This window comes from Monodelphis domestica, chromosome 6, assembly GCF_027887165.1.
Source record: "Monodelphis domestica isolate mMonDom1 chromosome 6, mMonDom1.pri, whole genome shotgun sequence".
In the NCBI taxonomy this organism is placed as follows: Eukaryota; Metazoa; Chordata; class Mammalia; order Didelphimorphia; family Didelphidae; genus Monodelphis; species Monodelphis domestica.
In genome coordinates, this window is record NC_077232.1 from 118,017,348 (window position 1) to 118,040,226 (window position 22,879).

The window sequence follows — 22,879 nt, forward strand, 5'->3', positions numbered from 1 at the left end:
GATATTTTAAGGCTAAGGCTAAAACTGAGGCCTATTATGACAATTATTGACTATATTCAAGCAGTTATCTTACTTTAAAACTTATACTAAAATAATCATAAAAGGCCTACTAAGATCATATCTTTTACTAACATTATTTAACTATCTTAGAATTACAATTATGATTATCTAAATACTAATGCTATCTCTCTTTGCAGATGACAAGATGGTGTGCCCAGAAAATCTTTAGAATCAACCAACAAATTAATCAAAATAATTAACAACTTTTGCAAAGTTGCTGGATATAAAATCAACCCACAAAATCTTCATCATTCTCTATACTACAAATACAGCACAACAGTAAGAGATAAAAAGAGAAATTCCATTTAAAATTACCATAGACAATATAAAGTATCTGGGAATCTACTTGCCAAGACAAACCCAGGAACTATATAATCACAACTACAAAACATTTTTCTCAAAAATAGCCACAGGTAAACAATTAGAAAAAAATTAATTGTTCTTGGGGAGTGCATGTTAAGAATAAAAATGACAATTCTTCTTAACTTAATTTACTTATTCAGTCCCATAACAATCAAACTACTCAAAAATTATCTCATAGAACTAAAAATAATAATGAAATTTCTCTTCAAGGACAAAAACCCTAGTCTATGAAGGGAATTAATGAAAAATAATATGAAAGAAGGTGGCTTAGCTGTACCAGATTCTTAAGTACAGTATATTATAAAGTGGCAACCATAAAAACAATCTGTTACTTGAATAAAGGACCAAAGGCTAGGCACTCAACAAGCAATATTAAGGAACCATATTAACCTACTGTTTAAGAAACCCAAAGATCCAAGTTTTTTGGAAGAACTCACAATTTAACAAAATCTGCTGTAAAAACTGGTAATCACTATTGCATAAATTCAGTATTTACCAATACTTCCTAACATATACCAATGTAAAAATCAAAATAGATACATGATTTAGAAAAAAAAAGTGTGATAGCCTAAACAGATCAGGGAAATACAAAATAGTCTACCTCTTAGACCTATGGGAAAGGGAAGAAGTTTTGCCAGAACAAGACATAGAGAAGATTATGAGATGTAAAATAGATTACTTTGATTACATTAAAGTAAAAAGGTTTCTGCAACAACAAAACCAGTGCAACCACGATTAAAAGAAAAACAATAAACTTGGGAAAATCTTTATAGCAAGTCTGACAAAATCTTCATTTCTCAAATATATAAGAAATGAGTCAAATTTATAAGAATACAAAGCATTCCCTAGTGGCAAATGGTTAAAGGATATGAAGAGGTGATTCTCAGATGAATAAATTAAAGCTATCTTTAGTCAGATAAAAAAATGCTCCAAATCAGCATTGATTAAAGAAATGAAAATTAAAATAACTCTGAGCACACCTCACATCTATCAGATTATCAAATATGACAAAAAAAAGAAAATTATAAATGCTGGAGGGGGTGCAGAAAAATTGGGATACTAATAGACAATCAATGTAGCTGCAAACTGACACAACTATTCTAAGGAGCAATCTGGAATTATGTCCAAAGGGCCATAAAACTTTGCATATCCTATAACTCATTGATACCTATCTGTACAAGAAAATGTATTTTTTTTTTTGTCATGGTGACAAAGACCTGGAAACTGAAGGGATATCCTTCAGTTGGGGAATGACAGAAGAAAGTGTGTTACATGTTTGTAAAAGAATACTATTGTGCCATAGAAATGACAAAGATGATTACCAAAAACAAAACAGCAACAACAAAACCTAGAAATACTTCTATAAAGTGATATAAAATGAACTGAACAGAATTATACAAAGTAAAAGTAATGTATGCTGATCAACTATGAATGACTTAATTATTATCAACTATAATGGAGAAGGTTTGTAGATGGTAAGAGAAACAGGATCTAGGGGAGACAGCTGATGTTTAAGATTGGCTCAGAGAGAGAAGGGCTTTGGAGATTTTTCCCCTTCAGCTTTCCCTACTCAGCTATGGCTGCTCTCCCAGATTTTCTCCTGTCCCTCTCCTCCTCCTCCACTACTAGAGACAAATATATTTCTTCTTAGGAAGATGTCTCTCCCCTTGAAGATGTTCCACTCACTTGATTCAAATTTGAGAAAGAATAACCACTTTAATGTCAATTAATTCAATTAGGGTAATACAAAGGAATGACTGACAGGGAAAAGAATGGGAAAGAAAAAAGAAGAAAACAGGGTTCCTTCTCTAACTAACCTCTTTTCCCTTCCTCCTTGAGTTTGGGGGAACTCAGGCTTTGGCATCCTGAGCCCCCTGAGAGATAGTCAGGTTGACTGGCCCTGGGTTTGGCCCTTTGGCCACAGTTCAGACCCAGGGCAACAGGAGCTGAGGTAAAGTCTGACAAAGATTCAAAAATGTCTTTCTCAGGCTCCTCTTCAGTAGTCTTTTCTATTGGGAAACATTGGGGGGAAAGAATTTCAATCAATAGGAGAAAAAAGGTGGGTAACCTTCAGGAGAAAGTCTTAACAAGCCCTCTCATTTCAGCTTCTCCAAACTGAGAGACCAACTGCTCTTGAGAAAGGAACCATCTCTGCTCCTCAAGATTCTAGCCTCCAAGGAGAAAGATTCTGCCTGGCACGTTTCCTTTAATGCCAACCTCTGTCACACAAGTCATGGATCCTAGACAACTCTGAGAGGCTCATAACCAAAAAAAAAAAAAGGTATATGCTGTCATAGCATGAAAAGTTTGAGTCAATGCAAATTGAAACATACCATTCTTTGCTTTATTTCCTCCATTAAATTTTGTCTAGAGTAAGCTATATGTATCTTCCTTCACAACATGACAAATAAGGAAATGCGTATTATGTGATAACATATGCCTATATTATATTACCTGCCTTCTTGGGGAACAGACAGAGGTGGGAAGGAGAGAGAGAAAATGGATTGCACAATATCAGAAAACAATAATGAGAAATTGTATTGACAAGTAAACTGGAAAAAAAAACATTTGTAATTTTTTTAAACATTTACAAATTCCTTTTTTTGCAGACAATTTGCTAGGACTATATTTTTGGTCATCTTTTTAATTCAAACAATCAATAATGTTTAAAATGTGTCAGGCACTGTGCTGAGTGATGGAAATATTTAAAAAGTTTCAAAAGAATCCCTTCACTGAAGGAGTAGACACTCAAATAGTGGAAACAACATGCAAAGAACTATGTATGAAGCAGACTCTATTCAGATAAATAGGAAATAATTAACAGGGTCTGGGTTTAAGAGGGAATTGGGAAAGTTCTTTAGAATGTGAGGCTGTAATTGAGACCTAAAGGAAGTTGGAGAGATCAGTAAACAGAATAAAGGAGAGTTTTCCAGTAATAGGGGACAGGACAAGAAAATGCCCAGAACTAGTGGCTTTGTCTTGTTAATGGAATATCTAAAAGACTGGTGTATTTTGATTCAAGAGTACACATACAGAAGAGTAAGGTGTAAGACTAGAAAAGTAGGAGGAAGCTATGTTATAGAAGGGATTTGAATGCCAAACAGATAATTTTGTATTTGATCCTAAAGCCAATAGGGGACCACTGGAATTCATTGAGTAGTGGTAGGACACAATGAGCTCTACATTTTAGAAAAATCATTCTGGTGTTCTAATGGATGATAGATTGGAGTGCGGAGACCCTTGAGGCAGGTATATCCTAATAATAATAATCTAGGGGATAAAGTGATGCATTAGAGTGGTGAGATAGAAAAAAAAAATCAAGTCTTATCACCTGTCTTTAGGAACCTTATAATAAAGTAACAGAAAATACACATGTGTAAAGTTCTATACTTTATAGTACTTTTTTTCCCAACAGATTGTTAAGCTGGTACACATTTCACAGATGAACAAATTGTGCTCCAGAGCAATTAAGTAACTTGCCCTATATAACACCGGTAGGAACAAGCTATTATATGACAAGTTTTCTGATTCCATGACTATGCTCCTTTATGGCAACAACTTCCCTCTTTATACTATACTATTTATCTATTACATTTTTACGATATAGTGAAACATACAGATCCTTTTTTTTGTCATTTTATGCAATGATTTTCTGAGAAATTAATATTTTGAATGGGATGAATACATCTCCCACTTTTCTCAGTGATAATCCATTGGGTCTCATTACTCAGATATGTAACAATTGCTGAATTACTTTGTCACACTTTCCATATGTTTCATTCTAGTTGTTAGAGGTATACTGATCTCCCCCACCTTTGCTACAGATAGTATCAATGTGGCTGTTAGGATTTCATTTCTTTCTAGTGTCTTTTGCAATTTGAGATCATCTGAAACATTTATAGTCTGATATAAAAGCATTCATCTTCCTAACAGCTCTGGGGAAAGAAGATGGACAGTGGCATGTTCACAGCCCTTTATTTATGAGACCATTGTTCCAGCTATCTCTCCCTATATGTGGCAGTAGCATGATGTCAATATGGCCAAAGAGACATGAATCAATTATCTTGCCAAAGCAATTTTTTCCCTATGAAATTTCTTACTGATACTGATGTCTAGAGAAAGTTGAAATACTGGGCCTTCTGCCAGGGTGTCTGAATCACTGTTCCTGTGCTTTTTCAGTCTGTTCTCAGAAACTGAAACCTGTCATGAAAGGCCTATTTCAAACTGCATCCTCCATGATATAAACATATGAACATAAACTATATTCTTTTTTAATAACTATTTTTTCAGTTACATGTAAAATAATTTTTAATATTTGTTTTCTGGCATTTTAAGATTCAGATTTTCTCCCTTCCCACCCTTTTACCCATTTACCCAAGGCATTTGTCTGATGTCATACCAATTCTTTTCTGCAATATATATTTCCATATTGTCATATCATAAAAGTAGACAGAAACATTAAAAAAATTAATGGAGGAAATGAAGTGAAACATGACATGCTTTGATCTAAAATCAGAATTGAACATTTTTTCTTTGACTGTGAATAACTTTTTTCATCCAAGGGACATATTCCCTTGTGGATATCTTAGGAAATTGCTTTGCTGATAATGGTTTAATACTTTACAGTGTATCATTGCATATTGTTTATGTTACTTTATCATTGTTCTTCTGGTTCTGTTCACTTCATTTTGCATTAATTATAAAAGTCTCTCCAGGTTTTTCTGAACTCATACTGTTCATCATTTCTTATGACATAATAGTATTCTATTATAACTATATAATTTCTTCATCATTATGTAACTAACACATCTTTTCTGTCCATATATTTTCTGATGAAATCCTCTATACCACTGAATTAAAAGATTAAATTATCAGTAAAATATCTACATCCATTTTTCTAGTCTATCTATTGTATGGAAGGAAAACTTTAGGAAATCATCAGTCCACTTTTTGAATGTGAACTTTTTTTTGGGGGGGGTATATTATATGCATTATAACATTAACTATGATTTAGTTGAGGAATACAGAGATGGAAAGGGAGAAAGGTAGTGAAAATAAGCAGAACAAGGAGACACAGAAAGTTACAGAGAGGAAGAGAAAAAGAAAGAGGTAGAAAAAGAGAGATGATATTTCCTTCTTTTTATTATAGTGCTGAGTATCATTAAATTATGTACCCTTTTTAAAAGATGGTTTGCAAAGAAATATTTACAATATAATATAGATGAGTAAAAATTACCGATGGACCTGATGAAGTACTTGCTACAAACTATAGCAAAGGGCAAAACACTAGTCTCCAATCAGTTTTGTAGTGTTCTTATTCCAAATATGTGCAGCTGAATAATTTGTAGAGTATTGTGTTAAAGCTACTGTTTGAAGCAAAAAAGGGGAGAAAACACAAGAATGGCCTTAATTTGCATGTGATTGAAAAGCTTCCTAAGAGTTTAGTTCCAGGTGTTATTATTCCCTGAAAAGCAAGTAAAGATAAATAATAATGAAGAACTTAAGCTTGCCCACAAAACTGAAATAGAAAATACAGAAGTCCATGTAGAAAGTACAGTGATAGGAATATTTTTATAACACTTTTTGAAGTGACATTTAATTTTGGAAGAAATGGATAGGAATGGTACAGTAACAACTCACCTTTAGAAATTAGTTGGTTTGAGAAAATATGAGAAATCATGTGATAAGCCTAATATAGTTAAACTTGTTGAAATTGAATTTTTTATAACATAAAGGTATCATTTTCTCTGCTCTGACTGAATTTTGATTTTATTCCTTTTTAGTGATCATGTTTTCTATAGGTTAAATTTGGTAAGCTACAAAGAATTCTCATTAGAAAAAAGTGAGCATACATTCTAAATGAATAAATAAATGAAGGCAACAATTAAATTTTTTCACTACAAAATTGGAGAATATAAATGAACTAAAATTAAGTATTTTTAAGAAATAAAAAAAATCTGCCCTTATATCTTAATTTGTTAACATTTTATGTCACCTCTGCAAGCTCTCCATATGTCAAAATAGGTGACTGGATTAAATGATCTTTAATGATCTTTTAGCTCTCTTCTGATTCTAATCAATCTTAGGAGCACTATCCCACCCTATCACAATGTAGATCCCCTAAGTAATGGGTACCTGAAATTTGATGACTGACCATCAATGCACATAGCTCATTAATAACCTTTGAATAAGTCAGACAGGCTACACAGCTCAGTAACAAAAAGGCAATGATTTTCTCCATAAAATTAAAGTATGTTATCCTATATACATATACACATTTTCAATAAGAAAAGAGAAAACTTGGAAGGAACATATATTGTCAGGTTGTGCATGAAGAAATGCTCAGTGAGGAACATGTGTTGTCAGGGCACTTTCATGGAAATCAGGACAGCACATACTACAGTATAATATAGGAACACCCGTGTCTTTTCTAAATGTTATTGTATTGCTTATTTATAAAAAAATTTCTATCCAGTTCACACTCTGGACTGTTCCATCTCAATAATAGAAGCAATGCTCAACTTAGAATATATCTGCTTTGAGGTTACTTGTCAAAGTAATGACTGCATCTCTAAGATTGTTATTTCACAAGTAGCCCTTGTTATACTTATTTCACTCCTAGCACAACTAACTCTCCAGATTCTTCTACCTCTTCATTTCCTACCCCCCATAGGTACTCCCTTCCCTAAAACTGCCTTCCAACTAGTCTTTCCATTTTATTTCCTCCAATAGATTAAAATCCCACTATATGCTTAATAAATGTTCTCTCTCTGTTTCTCTGACTCTCTGTCTCTGTCTTTCTCTCTTGCCCACTCCCTCCCCCAACTTAATCATTTCTCAAATGTCTATTATGTCCCAGCCACCATTGTATCAAGCATTGGTGATATAAAGAAAAAACAAACAAAGAACAAAATAAACAGACATACAAACCCAGATCTTCCTTTTAAGGTACTCATAGACAAGTGACAAGTTTGGAGCTCTTATCAGAATAAAAGGAAGATTCAGAGAAGCTTCATATAGAGGTCAGACTTCAGTGGACACTTGAAGAAATACAAAAAAGCCAGGTATACATGAAGAGAGATAAGGTTCAAGACATGGGGAAAACAAGAATCCCTGAAGTATTGTGTATAAGGAAGAAGAAGGCTGTATCACAGACTATGTAGTGGGCATAATGAAGAAAGAGCAAGGTTACAAAGAACTTTAAAAAATTAAGCAAGAATTTTATATTCAATAATGAAAGTAATAAGAAGCCACCATGGTAGAGAACTGAGTGGAAGATGCATTAGAATTGGAAGAATTTTGATAGTTAATAAGGACCTGACCCAGAATAGTAGCTATATCAGAAAGAGAACAGGGGGAGGTAGAGTCAAGATGGTGGCATGAAGACAGCAAAAGTTCAGACCCCTTAAGGCCCTTCTTTACTAATTAAAAACTAAATGCTCTTAGGGAACTGATACCAGCCCTAACAACAGGACAGAGTCAAGGAACCCTCCTGCTGGACTCAACTTAAAAGGTATGCCCCCCCAAAAGCCTGAATTTGAGAACATTCAGGTTTAAGGGGAAGGAAGAAGGAAGGTCCCAGGACCCCTCCCCCACATAGAGCCCTGAGCATCCAGCTGTGCTGGAACCTGTGAGCTCCCAAAGGTGCTGATCTGGAAGGAGTACCTTGTGGGCAAAGCTGTGCCAGGCTCAGAGTGTTGAATACAGGCAGTGGGGAAGCAGTTGGAGAAGAAGCACAGAGCAGGCAGCCTACTTGCAGCAGTGGAGACACTCCATACCCCCCCAGCCCCCATTCCAGAGGTTTTAGCCTCAGGACACATCCAGCTATTCAAGTTCAACTCAGTTGGGCTTAATCTCATCAAGCCCTCAGAGGGCAGGGAAGCTCAAGCTTCAATACCCCTCCCCCACAGACTGAGCTGAGAGATTTGCTGTTTTAGCTCCAAGGGCTGACAGAAAAGCCCAAACCACAAATCCAGCATAATGAGAAGAACAAGGGTACAGGCAATAACAGGGGGAAAAGAAGGGACAAATATGAGCAAACAAAAGAAAAAGAAAAAACAAATTACTATTGACAGCATCTATCCAAGCAATGAACAAAGAGCAAATGTAACAGAGGAGGATGAAGAAAGAGCAAGCAAAAACACAGAAACTCTAGAGAATTGGACATGGAAGAACTCAAAATAAAATTCAAAATACAATTAAGAAAGTCTGAAGAAATTGGGAAGATAACTTAAAAGCAAGATAAGTCATCTGGAAACAAAAATTAGTGTCTTGAAAGCCAAAATTAATCAGCTTGAAAATGAGGCAAAGGAGTTGAAAGATGATCTCCAAAGAAAATCAGACCAAATGGAGAAGGATGACCAAAAAGCCAGGGATGGAATCCAGTTTTTAAAAGCCAGAATACAACAATTAGAAGCAAGAAACTTCACAAGGCAGCAGGGAAACTATAAAACAATATCAAAAGAATGAAAAAAATTGAGGAAAATATGAAGCACTTCATTCACAAAACAGAAGATTTAGAAAATTGTTCCAGGAGAGACAACATAAGAATCATTGGTCTACTGGAAGACCAATGACAAAAGAAAAAGCCTAGACGTCATCCTATGGGAAATTATCCAAGAAAACTGACCCAATATTCTAGAACAAGAGGGAAAAGTGTAGATTGAAAGAATCCACAGATCGCCTCCTATACTTAATCCCCAACTGACAATACCCAGGAATGTTATAGCCAAACTCAAGAACTATCAGGCCAAGGAAAAAATATTACAACTGCTAAGAGGGACTCATTCAGATACCATGAAAGTACAGTGAGGATAACACAGGATTTGTCTGCATCTACATTGAAGGACTGAAAGGCTTGGAATAGGATATTCAGGAAAGCAAAGGAACTAGTTCTACAACCAAGAATCAATGTCCCAGCAAAACTGATTATATTCTTAGAGGGGAAAGTGTGGTCATTCAACAAAATAGAAGAATTCCAAGAATTTGTAAAGAAAAGATCAGACTTGAACAGAAAATTTGATGCCCAAACACAGAGCTCAAGAGAATCATCAAAAGGGAATTAAGAAAGGGGGAAAAAGAAAAACAAAACAAACAATATGTGTGTGTGTGTGTGTGTGTGTGTGTGTGTGTGTATTTAAGAGACCCAATAAGTCAAACTGATATGTATTCCTATAAGAAAAGAGGACTCTTTTCTTAACTCTTAAATTTTTTAAACTCTTAAAAATTGTTATTATCACCTGGGTAGCTAGAAGAATTATACTAAGAGGGAACAGTGACAAAATCTATTGGATGAAATGACAAAACATAAATATATAGATATAGATATATGTATGCATAAATATATATATGTTTGTATGTCTATATATATACATATATATAACTAGAGTTAAAAAGAGGTTAATGCTAAGAGAAATGGGAAAAGAAACAAAATGGAGTAAATTTATATGTCACAAAAAAGTTCATTAACAAGCAAACCCACAAAAATCACATCATTATCTCAATAGATGCAGAAAAGGCCTTTGACAAAATTCAACTCTCATTTGTATTGAAAACACTTCAAAGCATAGGAATAGAAGGGCTTTTCCTAAAAATAATAAACAGTATATATCTAAAACCATCAGCCAACATCATCTGCAATGGGGATAAACTAGAAGCCTTCCCAGTAAGATCAAGAGTGAAACAAGGATGCCCATTATCACCTTTATTATTTAACATCATACTAGAAATGCTAGCAGTAGCAATTAGAGAAGAAAAAGAAATTGAAGGCATTAAAATTGTCAATGAAGAGACCAAGCTATCACTCTCTGCAGATGACATCATAGTCTACTTAAAGAATCCTAGAGAATCAACTAAAAAGCTAGTCAAAATAATCAACAACTTTAGCAAAGTTGTAGGATACAAAATAAACCCACATAAGTTATCAGCATTTCTATATACCTCCAACACATCTCAGCAGCAGGAATTAGAAAGAGAAATTCCATTCAAAATCACCTTAGACAATATAAAATACTTAGGAATCTATCTGCTGAAACAAACACAGGAACTATATGAACACAAATACAAAACACTTTCCACACAACTAAGACTAGATCTGAGCAATTGGAAAAACATTAACTACTCATGGGTAGGATGAGCTAACATAATAAAAATGATCATCCTACTCAAACTTATCTATTTATTTAGTGCCATATCCATCGAACTTCCAAAAAACTTTTTTTTTACTTGCCTGAGTCAAGGAGAGTTCAGAGCCTTCAGCCAAGGGGCCTTTCCAAAAAATTAAATCTAGCTCAGCTTCCAGTCAGGAGGCCTCCTCCAAGATGAGGGGCCTCCTTGGAGGCTGGTGCCTCCAGACAGTTCAAGGAAAAGGGGAGTCAGCCTTATCACTCACCTCATAGTTATCTAAGGGAAGCAGTCTCAGTTGTCACACTAGAGCTCCTCCAATTCAAGTTCTACTGCCAAAGGTCCCTCTCACAGGAAGTGACATGAAATATAAAGTCAGTTCTTTATGTCACTTCCTGTGTCTTAGATGTACCAATGATGGCTTAAACTTGACTTTGGACAGCCCAGGGGTCAGTCAGTTTTTTTCTGATTTGTCACTTTCTAGCAGACATGGGTCATAGACCTTCCTTCCCCACACTTAATCATTAAGTGGGGGTGTATACATTTCTCATTGCTAAAATTCTAAAGACTAAGCAGGGTGGAGTAAATCTAAAATTCACATTACTAACTACACTGACTGCCATAAAAATTAGAGAGGGGGATTCATGGATTCATTGTAGGTATGTAAAATGAGTGCCTTCTGTTGATGATGAATAATTGCACTGATTGTATTTGACTAATTTTTTTGTATTTGTATTTGATACTTGATTCCTATGCCTTATGACTCAATATTTTTTGGTGTTGAAAAAGTTTTTTTTTAACTTTTTTCCTTTTTGCAGTAGAATAAGCTAAGATGTCCTTTTACCTAGCATATAAAAAATATACCCCAAAAGCTTTGGACTATGGAAATCTACCACTAGATATTTAACTATTATGAAACTTTTGTTCAATATTATGTCTAATCGAAGGACAAATGGCCCACAAAGGAGCACAGAACTTGACTTACAAAGTGCCAAATGAGCACAAAAAGGGATTGATGACATTCTGCACAAAAAGCACAATGTCTTGATCATGTGTGAGACTCAAGATTGCAGCTGTTTAACATGTGTTAAATGAAGGACTTCCTTGTACCACTCTATATCAAGCATATAACATCAATTGCTCTGGCTCCATTATCCCCAAAAAACAAAGAACAAAGATTCATTTGGGGAATTCTATTTCCAATTTGTCTGAAGATCTAATTCTTTTTTCTATTTTCTCTCATGATGTGACAATTTACTGTAGTCCAGGCTGCTAAATTGGGTTAGTGACTGATTGTTGTTGTATGCTTATGAGACATGGATAGCTACAGGAACCTGTTGTGATTTGTGATATATTTTTCTTTTTTTTTTCTTTTATTCCTTCTTCTAAGAATTTTTTCAAGCTTTCTTTTTATATTCTATATCTAAGAGCTTATTTTTAAAATCTCTTTGACTTCTTTGATATTTTTTGATACTTGATTCCTATGCCTTATGACTAAACCATGTATCCCAATATGTATCCTTGTATCTTCCTCGGTGGGTGGGGAGTATTATTATTTTCTCAGGGGGCACTATGTTATTGTTGTGAACATTGACTTGAATTTGAGCCTAATTTAGAACAAGATACTACCTCCCAGAATCTAGAGGGTGTCATGAATATCCTGCAGAGACCACACGTTACACCAGAAGATCCAGATTGAACTTTGAGATGTAATATTTGTAGAGAAAAATGGGTGGGATTGAAGAACAGGGGATACTTAGGTTTTATAACAGGGAATGGAGGAGTTGAAGGGAGAGAGGGAATATGGCTTCCTGTGATGTAAAAAGAGAGAGATACCCCTTCTGAGAGGCTATTTTTAAAAAATGGGGTTCCTGAGAAATAGGCCACTTATGATAGCCTGAGGGGACAGCTTCTTTATAAATTGATGTTGCAGACACCCAAAAGCAGGTAAGCACTGACCCTCCTGAGGGACAACCCTTCCCCCAGACCAAGGTTACCCAGCAGGAGCCTAATAAGGACCATTTATAGTTGAATGACTATCTTGAGGTTCAGTTCCCTCTATGTCCTCTGAAATGTTAGTCCTCTTATCTGACGGCGATATTCAAATAAAGGTAAAATTTAACATGTTTATATTGGAGAGGTATCAGGGAAGAGGGAAGAGGGATTTCCCTAGATGAGGTTTTGGAGTCTCAGCTTTTGAGTTGAGGCCAGACCTCACAGGCTGGTGGACAGTTTCTCTTATTCCTGTCTATGCTATATCTGTGCTAGCTTTCTTAATTTCAGAAGTCTTAGCAGTAGATAGCGAGAGGAAGAAAAGTTCTAACTTTCAGAGCTGGTTGGGCCTGTCTCTTCAGGATGACACCCCTAAAGACCAGCCTTACAGTTCAAACTGCTTCCCTTAAGTCCTTTTGTTGATGACATGATCACAGGAATCCAGGGAGAGCATATAGTTGGGAAAATAAGGAAAATAGATCCACTTCTATCCTGAGACAGGGAGCAAGGGCTCCTAACAGTTCCAGGGCCAGGATGGAAGTGCTCAACACAAGACCAAGTGCCGCTCCCAGTTACCCTTTCCCCTAACAACTGTCAGTCTTGTCAATATTTTCTCTCTCTAATATTCATACTGTTGTTTGTTCTATCTCAGTGGCAGAAAGTCCAGAACTTGCTTTTGTTTTCCTTTCCACAGAGATATGGTGAATTTGAACTTTGAGGGGTGATGGAATGCTTTTGTTTTGAATGTACACTCTTATGCCAAAGGGGACTGACCTCTAATTGGCTTTTTGTCAATGCACCTATTTTTGGTTTTGTTCCTTTTCTCTTTTATTTTCCCCTTATCACCAATTATTGTAATTTTCTTAATAAAACTGTAATATTTGTATATACCTTTAGTTCAGGTTAAAAATTAGTTATGTTTTCATGATCCATTTGGGAGACTAGTTTCCCAAAGGACCACAGGGGGATATGTATTGATTTAGAATATTGAACCCTAGAGACTACATTTCCCACAATCTCCTTTCCCCCTTCCCTGTCATGTATCATGGGTTAATTTTGTATTCAGTTTTGCTTTTGAGCACCTTTTGCTCTTACTCTCTCTGCCAGAAGTACTGGCTAGAGGAAGCAGCGTGGAGCTAGGTGGCTGGCATTTAATTTCCCCTTTTTGCTCTAAGTCTATTTTTAACCAATAGTATTAAAATAATACTTGGAGTATTGAGTATTAATTTTTATCTTTACAGTAGTCCTAGTTTTAGAACCTTCAATCAACTGGCAATGTGGGCGACTGACCAAGAGAAGACTCTGGGGCTTTGATGAGTCAATTATTTTTGTTTATCAACTCACGTCCTTTACTCTTCAAAATGTTGTGTTCAATTCCCTTGCTCTTTCAAATAGAGGCTTCAAATTCTTGCATTATCTCTATTATATCTCCTTAATCTTTAAACTATTTCTTTTTAGTTGTTTGTAGTGTTTGTCTTAAACCTGACAGTCATAAACTTTAGCTATAAGGTTCCTGTGAATTGTTACAGACAAAAGAGTGATTGCCACAAACTGTGACCGGGAAAATATGGGTTTAAGACTTTGAATTGCCAAAACTGTAAAGATAAATTTTTAGTGTCCTGATTTTATATTAAAAATAAAGTGGTCACCATGGGAAAAATCCCCAAATATGAAATACCTAAGTCAGCTGGGTTTTATGGAGATTCTAATTAATACAAATTAAGGAATTAAGGAAAGGGAAAGAGAGCCTTTCTCCTTAAGAGAGAAAACTAAGTCAGTCTTTAATCACTCACCACAAGATCCTTCCAAGCAAAACTCTAGTGTTCAGAGAGAACTCCGGTTCAGCTGATGACTAAGTTCAGCCACCGAGAGACTAAGTCTAGAGGCTTCTGACCTCCTTTTAAAGAGAATTATCTCCTATGTCACCTCCCCTAAATTTTCACATCTACCAATCACAGTAGACATTTTCCAAAGGATTTACCATTCTTAATTCACATTTTGTTATAACCTTCTCTGGGTAGACTAAAACTTCTGAGTATTTCACACCTCTTTGCTAAGGTTGCCCCTTGCACTTACCTTTTAGTGATTAATTTGACCTTCATAGGTACTTAGCACCCTTTTGTATTAGATCTAAAAATAGACCTAGCTTAAGGGCTTTTGGCCTCACTATAAGTATGAGTTAAGTACTTTTTCATTGTTCAGTAAGGAGTTTACAACTTTATCTTCCCCTAAAGTATGCCTAAGTATGGGTGGAGTAATTTTAAAGTTCCCAATACATTCCTGATCAAGTACCTCCATTGTTTAAATGGGAATAGCCTTAATCAAATGTTTTAAGGTAGAGTTTGAAGCAGTTTTAAGATTCACAGAATTTTACATTGTCATCTCTCATTGGTGGTTATAGATGAATTATTTCAATATTTTATCTTAAATATCAAAACTATAGAGAAAAAAATTTTAAAGTAGTGTGGTAAATTCCTTATTGATCATAACTTCAGATAGTTGGCTCTTCTCAATATGTTTGTGAAGTCAGTTGCTTTTTCACTTCTTAATATTTTAAGTTTAGTTTTTATTATTTCTTGTTATATTAAGTCATCAACTTCCTCTTTCCTAAATTCTAATTTTGAATCAATTATTTTCTTAAATGAATTTTTGGATTTCTTTTCCAAATAGTTGATCTTTCTTTCAAAATTTTAAAATATTTTCTTGATCTTTTTTTAAATCTAGAAGTCTTTTAAACTTGTATCCATTTTACATTTTTCTTTGAAGTTTTAGAGGTTTTAGAGAAATTTAAAGAAATTTAAATTTTTTTAAAGAATTTAATTTAAAGAATTTAAAGAAATAAAAGATTTTAAAAGACTAGAACTGAATGGAATTTTAATATATAAGAATGAGAAGAAAGATAAGAAAATATTAAAAGACCAATTATTAAATATTTAAATAGAACACTATTGTACCATATGAAATGACAAACAAGATGATCACAGAAAAGCCAGGAAAGAATTCTATGGTGATGCAAAGCAAATTGAGCAGAACAAGAAGAGTATACATAGTAACAATAGCATGATGAATAAATGAATGATTTAACTATTATCAATAAGGCAAAGATGAAGACAACTCCAAGAGACTCATGAAAGGGAACATATAAGTGACTTAGTGGATAATGACCCAGGAACTGGGGGAACCTTGGTTTCAATGTGACATCAAACATTTCCAGGTTTTGTGACCCTCAGAAGGTTATTTCATTTTCCTAGAGTTTGACCTTCTGTTTTAGAGCTGTTACTAAGAAAGTAATAATTTTTAAAAAATAATTAAAATTTAAAAAATAAATAAAGGAGACTCATGATTAAAAAAAAAAAGATATCTACTGTCATAGAAGGAAGGGAGTCCAAATGCAAATTGAAACATACCATTGTTTTTTATTTTATTTCATTCCTGAACTTTCCTCTAGCATAACCAATTTTTGTCTTTTTTCACATTGGGACAAATGAGGAAATATGCATTAGGTGATAAGAAATGTAAAACCTATATCATTTACCTGCCTTCTTGGAGAAGGAGGGGGAAGGAGAGAGAAAGAGAGAAAACAATCATTGCAAAATATCAGGTAACAAATATTTAAAATTGTATTGATATTTAAGCTGGTGAAAAATAAAAAAAAATTTAATGAAGTCAAAAAATTTGTTTCAAATGGGTAGATGGTATGTCTAAACCTTAAAAAAATATATATCATTAATTAGGTAGTTTGAAGGGCCACCCATAGATGAAAGTTCTGAGGTCAAATTCAATGTAATAAAATGTGCTTAAATATAATATAAAATAAGGAGGGACAATTTGGAATAATCATCTCATGTAAAAGAAACATGAATGAAATAAATATTTCATCAGATCTGGTTAAAAGAGGGGAAAATGTATACATATAAGAGGGTAATGTTTTTTAACTTTTAAGGAGATAAGAGAGGGGAGGATAAAGATTTTAGGAGAGAATTTTAGAAGGGCAATTAAAAAAAAGAACAAGGAGATAAGATGATGAAATGATTTAGGCCATTAATAATAACAAATAAAAAGGCAAAATTAAATTAGGGAAGATGGAGACAGAATAAAAATTAATTGGACACAAAATAATTCAGTATTAAATAATGTGCATGTTAAAGAATAAGTCATAGAAACAATGAATAATTTTATTAAAGCAAAGGATGATAATGAAACAATGTATGAAAATATTTGAGATAGAGCTAAAGCAGTAATTAGAAGAAAATGTGTATCTCTAACTGCTTATATCAATAAAACAGAATAATAATGGATCAATTAATTATATAAAAAATTTAAAAACTAGAAATATAACAAATTAAAAACACCAATTAAATACTAAATAAACCAAATACTAAATAAATGTTAATTAGAAATTCTACAATTTAAAGATGATATTAGGAAATTTTAATGTAAGAAAAATACTGAATTAATAATAAATCTGAATCAGTTTTATTAAAAAAACTATAAAATTGATAAAAAATAGTTAACATGATTCTTCAAAAGAGGAAAAAGACAAATCAGTATTATCAGAAGTAAAAAAAGGATAGTTACCTCTAATGAAGGTGAATTTAAAATCATTATTAAGTCATTTTGCCCAATTATATACCAAAAAATTCCATAATTTGAGCAAAATATATAAATACTTTAAAATATAAATTTTCTTTATTAAAGGAGAAGAAGGAATATTTATATAATTATTATAGGCTATAATTGAATTTCTTAAGAAAAATGCATCAGGACTAAATAGATTTACAAGTGAATGTAATCAACATTTAAAAACCATCCAATTCAAATATTAAATAATTAATTTAGAACAATTGGTAAAGGAGATCTGCCAGATTCCTTTTATGAAACAAATATGGTGCTGATAGCTGATCCAGGAAGAGTAAAAACAGGAAAAGAAAATTATAGGTCAATTTTATTAGTGAAAGGAGTACAAAAATCTAAAGAAAATATTAGCCAGTTGAATTGAGAAATATATCACAAATAGTGTAATTCTGACCAAACAGGATTTATACTAGGTATGTAGCAAAGGGTTAATATAAGGAAAACTATTAATATAATTGATTGTATAATCAAAAAATAATACAAATCATATGATTCAGTCAAAATATATAGAAAAATCTTTAGACAAAACACAAAACTCATTCCTATTATATATACTTGAAAGCATAGGCATAATTGGATTTTTCTTTAGATTAATAAAAAATATACTTAAAACTATCAGCAAACATCAGTAATTCAGATAATTTAGAAGCCTCCTCTATAAATTCAAGAGTGAATCAAGGATATACATTGTCATTAATATGATTTAATATTCTACTAGAAATGCTGGCAAAAGCAATAAGAGAAGAAAAATAAATTGAAGGATTCATAATTGTCAAAGAACTAATAAAAATATATTTTTCAGATGATATATACACATATACATATAAAATTCTAGAGGTTAAAAATTAATTGAAACTATCAATAATTTTAACAAAGTAGTAAGATATAAAATAACCCTTTTAAACCATCTGTATTTTTGTACTTCACTAAAAATGTCCTTTGAAGAGATAATAAGAGATAGCCAATTTAAATTAGCCATAGATAGAATAAGATGTCTAGGATTATATCTTCCAAAACAAATCCAGAAATTATGACATAATTATGAAATATTTTAATACAAATAAAGTTAGATTTAAATAACTGGATAAATATTAATTGTTATTTGGTGTGCAGAGACATTATATCAAAATATGTATAAATATTAAACTGATATTAAAACCATAATCCTACCTAAACTAATCAATTTATTCAATGCCATCCAAATGAAATTATCAAAAATATTTTATTCAACTAGAAAATAATAACAAAATTCATTTGGTAAAACAAAAGGTCAGGAATATCAAAGGATAATTTTTAAATGCCTAGGAAGGTAGTGTATCAGTACCAGATTTTGGACTATATTACAAATCTGTAATTATCTAAACTACCTGATTCTAGCTTAGAAATAGAAAATTAGATCAATGGGGTAGAAAAAAAATGTGATAATCAGTTGTAAAAGATTATGATAACTTTGTTTGGGCTTTGGGATTAGAATTCAATGTTTGTTAAAATGGGTGGGAAATCTGGAAAGTAATTTGGCAGAAATGAGATAAAAACCAATATCTTATGCTATTTTCCAAGATAAAATTTAAAAGGATACAGAATCATAATGGGAGTTATTCTAAGTGAATTAGCAAAATAGTGAACATATTACCTATCATGTTTACAGATAGGATGAGAAATTACAAATAAACAAAATATAGAAATTATTGTGAAATATTAAATGGTTAGTTTTGAATATCTCAAACTGAAAAGGTTTTATAAAAATAAAATAATATAACCAAGAAAGACATAGAAAGAAAGCAGCATATTGGGGGCAAATTTATAGATTGCTTCTTGTATGAAGGTTTCATAATTAAAATATATAGATAATTTTGTCAAATATATAAGAATATGAACCATTATATAGGTAATAAATGGTTAAAACATATAAGCAGACATTTTGGATAAGGAAAGTAAATTTTAATTTCACAGTATAAAAATTCATTAAATCATTATTGAATAGAGAAATGCATGTCTAACAATTATGAGATTTCATCTCACACATATCAGATTGGCTAAAATAATTAAAGGATAAAATAATAAATATTGAAGTGGTTGGGTGTGGAAAAATAAAGACTAATATAATCTAGAATTATACTCAAAGAGTTATAGAACTCTATATACCTTTTGACCCAGTAATATGACTATTTGATTTACATCTTAAGGTGATTAAGGAAAAAGGAAAAGAAACTCTATGCTCTAAAACATTTATAACAGCTTTCTCTTTATGGGCAAAGAACTGAAGATTGAAGAGATGCCCATCAATTAGGGAATAGCTAAAGAAGCTATGGAATATGATTGTGATGAATATTTGGGTGAAAGGAATGATGAACAATAGTAATTTTGGAAAAAACCTTTGAAGCCCTGTATGAAATTATGATGAACGAAACAAGCAGAACCAAGAGAACATTATACTTAACAGTGGAAACATTCTTTGTACAATGACTTATCTATGTTTATGTTCAAAGAAAGAATTGATAGAGAAAAGAGTTAGACATAGTTTTATATGTGTGTGTATATATATATATATATATATATATATATATATATATATATATATGACAGAGAGAGAGACACACAGAGACATAGGGACAGAGAAACAGAGAGTCAAATAATGCCTTATAATTCCTTCCCTAATTTGGAGAGGATGAGGAATTTAACTGAATATCTTAATATTTTAAAATTATAAACACACACAAAATAAAGTTACAAACAAAGAAACAAATATCAAAAAATAGAATATGAATAGAGGAAAATACCACACATCAGAAAGTTTAAATTCTGTGATTAAATTTAATTTACAACAGGCATTCAGGTTTGGTTTTATATTCAGAAATCTAAAAACAAACATATTAACCACAAAATCATGATTATGTCAATAGAGGCAAAAAAATTCTTTAATCTTCAACCTTGACCATTCATATCTACCAGAACTAATAGAAAAGTAGGAATAGATGGAGTATATATGTGTGTATATATTAATATATATGTCAATAACCATGAACTTCCCTGATATATAATGAAAATAAATTAGAATCCTTTCAAATAAAACAAAAATAGAAACAAGAATAGCCATTGTTAGCACTTCTTTTTGACACAGTACTAAAAATGTTCACTAATGTAATAAAACAAGAAAAAGAGATTGAGGAAGAAGAAACAAATTTATTTATTTTCAAATAACATCATGACACACTTAAATGACTATAAAGGTTCAACTAAGGAAAATAATTGAAATACAGTGGTACCTTAACACACCAGTTTTATTTGTTCCATGGCCAAGCTTGAAACTTGATTTCCTTGTGTGTCAAATTGAATTTCCCCATTTAAATTAATTGAAATGCAATTAATCCATTCTACCCCCCCAAAGCACATGCATTTTTTGCTTTATATGCTTTTAAATATGAAGCCGTACTTTATGCATAACAATTAAATATGTTTATAGATGATAAGAAAGAATATAAAGAAATAAACTTGCTTATGAAATGTTATTTACCTTCAAGGTTAGGCAAAATTGCTGGCAGAGAAGGTTTTCATTCTGGGCCCTATCACTTAACATAACTTACTCTCTACACATTTAATGCTAAATTTAAATGCAAAATTGACCTTACATACTACTTATATGTAACATCATTGCTAAACTAAATTGCTATTTTTTTTACTTTACTTAATTATTATCATTTTCTTCACTGAATTTTGGCTGTATTGCCAAACTTTCCTCAATTTCACTTAGAGGTGGTTTCAACAAAAACCCTTCCATGGACATTTGTTTCTTCCTCCCTTTCAAAACATTTCAATAATGTGTGAAAAAAAAGTGTCATCACTTAATTCCAATGCAGAACCTGTTGAAACTTTTTCTGGGTGTGTCTTTTCAATAAACTGTTTAATTTTTTTCCCCCAAATCCTCAACATTTCCTTAATCTCACTTGTACTGATTTCTTCATCCACCCTTGGCTCCTTCCTACTAATTTCCTGCAAAACCTCCAAATGTTCCTGCTGCTGTAACTCCTTCTATTCCTCGGTTGTCAGGACCCATGGTTAAAAGTTAAGAAATTTGCCCCCAAAAATAACACTAAAAGCAAAAATAAAGAAGAAAGCAAAAGCAATTCAATACAGATGCTCACATGGCCAGATAAACACTGATCTAAGCGAGACAGCCCCATATAACTTTGAAACTGAACTTTCCTGAGGAGTCAGGCTATCTACTGGAAGGTGGAGGTCACTTGTGATTCAAATATCTGCTCATGACTTAAAACAAAAAGTCCCCTTTGTTAACTGTTCATATTTCGACATGCTCCTGACTTAAGGTGTGCGTGAATCAAGGTACCACTGTATAACAATAAAGTTTTAGAGTATAAAATAAATCCTCAGAATGGTGGATAAATTCCAAATACTACCAGGGATGTCTGAAACCATGGTTGTAAATGAATATCTGCTGACTTTAGTAAATAAATGTGATTTTCTTATATGTAAATATTGACTACAGAGTGTAATTGATAATTAAACACACAATAAGACATTAATAACATTAAATACATTAATAATAAGGTGCATTTTACAGTATTATTTACTATTCTGTAGCAGTCTCTCTCATATTTGGAGGATATGTTCCCAGATCCATGCTGGAAACCTGAAAGCATAGACAGTTCTTATTTTAGTTTTTAAATATGTGTTAAATTGACTATATAGTACAATATTTTTCCCTCTGCTTTTGTTGTTGTAATAGAAATAAAGCCCTATAAGGAAAAGTAAATAAGATCCTTTGAAAATTAGACAATATATAAATTATTTCTAAGTCCACATTTCAACTTAAAGACATATTCTATAGAAATACAACTACAAACTACTGCTTACAGAAATAAATACATCTAAATAATTGGGAAAATCTTAATTGCTCATGGTATGGTAAGATCACAGGGGAAAATACTAATAATTTACTTTTTCAGTGCCACTCAATCAGGTTCCCAAATATTTACTTTATTGAACCAGAAAAATAATAATAAAAATCAGAGACAAAAAGAGTCAAGAATCTCAATGATAAGAATGAAAAGATATAGGGAAAAAAAGGACCCATCACCTCTCAATGACCAATCACAAAGGACATTACAAAACAAAAGTTCTCAAAAAACAATTTGCTACTGCTTAAAAAATTGAGATTGATCAGTGGAATAGATTATCTAAATGACATAAGTAAATAAATCTCTTAACAGAGAAAGAACTAAACTTGGAATCAAGAAGAGCTGTGTGCAAATCTGATTGCACAAGCTGGGTAACTGCGCACCAGGAGCACTTGCTATTTGTATAACATTTCTTCCTCAGATTACATATTTGTAAAGTTCAGAAAATAATATTCCTTTTCTCCCAGTGTTTTAAGGACAAAATGAGATAACACCTGAAAAGGTTTTGCAAATATATAGAATAAACTATAGTAATAATAATAATAATTATTATTATTATATAATAGTAAAGGGTTTGCAAATTTTAAATGATGAAGGATATTAGAGTAATAATAATCATATAATAATACTTATGTGTTAAATATAATTATTATATTATTTATTATGTAATAATTGTTATATTAACCCTTGTACTAATACCTTGGCTATGGGGATGATTTATTATTTGACAAAATCTGATGGGAGAAAATTAGACAGTAGTATAAAATAAATTAATTTAGAGCAATATTTCA